The sequence below is a fragment of the Vidua macroura genome, chromosome 25, assembly GCF_024509145.1.
Source record: "Vidua macroura isolate BioBank_ID:100142 chromosome 25, ASM2450914v1, whole genome shotgun sequence".
NCBI classification, from domain to species: Eukaryota; Metazoa; Chordata; class Aves; order Passeriformes; family Viduidae; genus Vidua; species Vidua macroura.
Genome location: NC_071595.1, coordinates 2,844,621 through 2,850,000, shown reverse-complemented (window position 1 = coordinate 2,850,000; position 5,380 = coordinate 2,844,621).

Below are 5,380 nucleotides of genomic sequence, written 5' to 3'. Positions count from 1 at the left end.
CTGACACCTCTGTGATCCAGGGTTATTTTCCACAATGGAAACGTATCAAAAAGAAAAGAAATTAAAAAAAAAGAAAAAAAGAAAAAAAAAGAAAATAAAAGGGAAAATAAACCATAAACAATGATTTTCCATTCCCACTGGAGGCAGCGAGTGCCTTTGGAACATGAGGAATGTATTACTCGGGCTATTGTAAAGTAAAATATAAAAACAACCAAAATAGGAGGAGAAGGGAGAGATTAAAAAAAAAAAAAAAAGGCCTCAATTGGGAAGGGAGACACTGAAAATTGGGTTCTTATCCAGCAAATTCTGTCGTGCAGAAGAGTCTGGGATTGGTGAATCCTGGCTGGATGGAGAGGAGGCTCCAGGGTTTGAATTTCCACGTGGGGAGGTGTAGGGATCCCTGTGACACTGGAAGGGACCTCCTGCCACCCTGGATGGTCCCAAAATGCCAGCAAGGAGCATCCCTGGGGGATTCATACCCCTGAGGGATTCACATCCCTGGGGGAGTCACATTCCTGGGGGATTCACATCCCACGAGGGATTCGCATTCCTGGGGGATTCGCGTCCCGCGAGGGGTTTGTGCCAGGAGGAAACACCTCCCAAGGCTCTTTTCCTCGCTCTGTGCCCTCACTGCGGCCACACCGGGATGTGACTTGAGAGGCTGCGTGGTTTTTGTTAAAATAACTCCTAAAAACCCCCAGACAGAAGGGCAGGGATGGTGCGAGGGCACAGCCCGGCCCGGAGCCTGCCCTGCTCCTCCGGCGCTCAGCCGGGCGCGGGGACAGACAGACGGACAGGGGCCGGGACAGACCCGCGAGCGCGGTATCACGGCCCGGGCTGAGCTGCTCATTAAAGGATAATTAATTTGTTAATGAGCCTCGCTCAGGGCTTCGCGGGAGGTTCCCAGCGCGGCCCCGGGTGCAGCATCCTCCGGCCCCATCCGTGCGTCCGTCCGGGGCTGTCCCGCAGCCGGGGGGGGTTTCCCGCAGGGGAGCCTCGGGCGGCGGCCGCAGCGGTGGCTCCGCGATCTCCGGGGCCAGCAGCGGGTTCTCCCCGGGAGCAGCAGCATTCCCGAGCGGCACACGCCTCCCGCGGCTGCCACGGGAATATCCCAGCTGGAGCTCGCCCTCGCTCCCGGGGAGAAGCCAAAAAAAGCCGCGGAGGAAGCTCCGCTCAATCCCAGCCACCAAAATATTCCCTGCTTCCATTCCTTTCCGTAGCGCTCAGGACATGTTGAAGGGAATGTTGCTCCCTGCAGCCCAGGGAGGTGCAGGAGGATGCTGGAGCTGGGACTGGGGCTGTGGATCCGTGAAAAAGCCGGGGGAGCTGTTTCTGCACAGCCTGGCAGGGATTAAATGCCAGACAGGGGCTGGGCTGCTTCCCTCTAAACTGGGAGTGACTGCGTGGAGATAATTTAGTGATTTCAGTGACTTGGATCAGGAATAAACTCCTTAGGGGGATTTGGGAAAGGCTAAGCTGTTTTCCCTCGTTAGGGCAGAGAAAGTGGCAGCCAGGGAACCCAAGGGTTAAATCAGATGTGCTGCTCCAAACCCCAGCCCTCGTTCTGCTGCTCCCTCTTGCCACACCGTGTTTAACTGGGCATTTTTGTGCCCAATTACCCTGGACCCTGTCACTGAACAGCATTTTTTTATTATTATTATTAGCCCAGGGTCAGTTTGGAAAATGAGAGAGCCTTCCATGGTTTTTTTCCATAGAATCTGGAGAACATGCCAGGCTGGGAGGGGCAGCCCCAGCCCTGGGTCCTGGTCCCCGGGGGAGGTGAGGGGACACGGGGCTCGGAGCACCCTGGGGTGGTGGGAGGTGTCCCTGCCCGTGGCAGGGCTGGCACCGGGTGGGTTTAAGGTCACTCCAACCCAAACCATTCCAGGATTCCGTGATCTCCCCTGCCCTGCCGAGGCCTTCTCCAGAGCCAGCCTGGGGCAAAACCACAAAGCCACTTTCCAACCCCCAGTTTTGGAGGGTGGGCAGGTGCAGGGTGAGTCAGGGCACTCTGAATTTGTATTTCCCAGCCCAGATCCCCTCTGTGCCCGTGGGAGACCCAGAGCTGCTCCTGTTCTGTCTGGGCAAGTTCTCCATTTCCCATCCCCAGCCCCAAAGTGCTCCAGAGCCTCTGTGACTTCCCAGACCTTGTCTGGGCTGGCTGAGGAGCCTCCCGTGGTGGCAGCCAGCTGACCCAGGCACCTCCTGCTTGCGTAGGAACTTTTATAAGAAACTTCTGCAAAAGCCCAGATGAGCTCACGCTGATGAACGCGGGGCTCGCCGGGGATGAGTTCCCTTTCCAAGCTTGTGGATGAGGAGCAAACAGTGACTGAAGAGCAGCCCTAAATAACAGCGAGCTGGAGCTGTCTCAGTTCATAGCCAGAAACCAGAAAAGCACCTCCTGCCTCGTTTTTAGCCTGTGACTAATTCCCCCAAATTGGGAATTTGTCTGGGCCTAAGGGGAGGTGTAAATGTCGGGTGGATTCGCAGACTGAGCCTTTTCAGGGGAGTTTTTTGGAGCTACTCTACAACCCCCAGGCTTATTGATGGGCCCTGTTGGGGCCACATCCATGTCACATCCAAGTCACATCCATGACAGCCTTCATGGAAAGGTGGATCTGGAAGAAATGTTTATACAGGAAAAAACAATCTGAGGAAGGAGCAAAAGCAGCACAACCCAGAGCCCATCCAGTCAGAGCAGAGATCACATCCCCAGGGTCATTCTAGGAGTGAAAGTGGTGAATAATGGCAAAAAGCAGATTAACCTGGCAAAAATACTGTGACAGGTACAGGCTGAGGTTTGGGACAGGGGGAAACTCTCCACCTGCAGCCAGGGGATGTTTCAGGAGGGGCTTTGGAAGTTGAGCCCAGAGGTTTCTCCACTGCCCCGTGCTCAGCCTGGGTGGGGCAGCACAGCCCCGTCATCCCTCACCGCAAGGTGCAGAGGAGGCACAGGGACCCTGCACAGCTGGGGCTGGCCTGGGGGTGTCTGGGACCAGGGGGTGCCCTCAAGGTGACCAGTCTGGGTTCCTGTGGCCATTCTGGTGTCCCACAGAGGAGCTCAGCAGAACTGGGGAGCGTTTGCCCGGCCTGTGAAGCTGCTTCTGCTGAGACGTGACCTCTGTGAGACCTGAGGCAAAAGGGAAACCGGAGTTCCCTGTCTGACAGCAGCAGCCAGGCCCTGTCTCAGGCAGCTGCCAGACCCTCCTGGGGAGGGGGGGAACACACTGTCCTGTCCCCACAGAGAGGGACAGAGAGGGACAGAGACACAGCCCTGGCACAGGGAGGCCTCGGGTGAAGTTTGCTCTTGCTGGGGATGGGGCTGAGCTGTGGGATCGCGTTCCCCAAGGGTCACTTTCTCTCCTCACGTTCGACTTCCCCAAAGGGAACTTTCCACAGCAGAGCCCAGCACAGCTCCCTCACCCTGTGGGGCTCAGGCACATCCCTGGCCACTGGTGTGTGGGTGCTGGCCCTGCCCCAGGCTCCTGCAGCAGCCCCACTCACAGGAGCTCTGGCACCTGCTTTGTACCTGGAATCACCCCAACATTTCGGGCCAGGCTGTGGGAACAGCACTGGAAAATGCTCCTTGGGCAGCACCCCTGCCCCTCCAGCCAATGCACGGGGACAGGGGGCTGGATTTTGGATTTCCCACCCCACCAGGACGGCAGTGAGTGCTGGGTCCAGTTTTACCAAAGCACCACGACTTTCCAAGGCAAGAAACAACTTGGTGCAGCATTTTGCTGCGGCAGCAGGGCTTTGCTCAGCACGTGCAGGAGGATTTCCCTGCGCCTTGGAGCTCTGCCCAGGAGCCTTTCCGTGACAGCGCTGCTTCAAGCTCCTCTCCCTGCTCAAACCCTGTTTTTCTGTGCCCCTTGTGCTTTTCTCGCCGTCATGTGCCTTTCAGTTCCTCTTTTCACCTTCCAGACGTTTCCCCTTTTTCTTTCCTTTGGAATTTTTTTTAATTTCTCCCCATGTCGCGTTTTGGGTTTGGAGGGTCTGGCAGCACCCGGGGCTCTGTCCCCACCGTGGGACAGGAGCCCGGGGCTCTGTCCCTTCCCGGGTGGGTTGGGCAGTGCTGGACTCCAGGAAGGTCTCTCCAGGGGTTCCAGGAGTCCCATGAAATGCCTTCCATGGGGAATGGACAGGCTCAGGCTGGAGGTGTGTCCAGCGAGGAGAGCCCTCATTCCCTGGCAGAGGCGGAGTCATCCCTTGCTAAAACTCCTCCGAAACCCCTTGAGAGGGAGAAACTCTCGTGAACTCGAGCAGCTCTGAACAAAGCCCAGCATTTCCAGTTGTGCTCCGCACCTTTGAGCATTTTTGGAGGAGATGGAGTGTCCTTAGGTGCTCCATAACCTTTGCATGAATGGCTCCTTTTCTCTGCATAAGCACATTCTTGAAGGAGTGTTGGGCTTTCATTCTGCTCTGCCCCAACCCTCGGACTCCTCTGTTCACTTGTTTAAATCAAGCATAAAGCTCTAACTGTTCTTTGAATATTTATGACCAGTTTTTATCTCATGCCATGCATACAAAACATACTTGATTCCTTTCCTAAAAGTTTTTTCAAGTGCAAAGTTTTAAAAACATGTGGCTTTTATTGCAGGCAGGAATGAATAACAGCATTCCACCCATAACCACATTAAATGGAACAGTAATATTCATATGCGTAAGGGCAAAAGCTGCCTTGTTTCCTATTTGCAGCCGAACTCTGAAATTAATTAAGAACTAAGAGGATCTGACAGTCATTAGGATCTTTTAAGAAGGAGTGGAAGCGGCAGATGGGACCCACGCTCCAAAAGCGCGGCCGTGCTATCAATAGCACAGAGGATGTGAGCCCCGAGCGTGCTCCTCATCGCGGGGCTGCTGCGGCGAGAGGAGAGCGGCGGCCCCGGACAATGAAGAATGGCACTTTCGTGACTTCACAACCGCAGCGCTCACGTCAATGGCACTCGTGCTCCCGAGTCACTTCGCAGCTTTTGAAAACCCCGTCTGCTCCCCGGGGTTCGCGCCACGCCCGCGGCACAGCGCGCCTGCTGCCGGGGGCACGGTGTGTCGGGTGTCCTCGGGAGGTGACAAATCCCCCAGGGGCAGCGGGATTGCTCCTGGATCCCCTGAGCCGCCCGGGGGTGCGTGTGGCTCCCGCAGCTCCCGCCCGAGCGGCAGAGGGTGCGCGTGTGGGCGGAGTGTCCCCCTGGGGATGCTGATGGAAATGAGGGCTGGTACAAAACCTGCAGGACTCAGATGGGGACAAGTGGGAACACAGGCAAGCTCCAAAGCTGTCAGGAGTGTCACCGATGACGATTTCTGCAGCGCAGCCTTTTGTAGTCATTCAGGTGCTGCCGAATGAAAGGTGGCCCTCGGCTGCCAGGTGGGAATCTCAGAC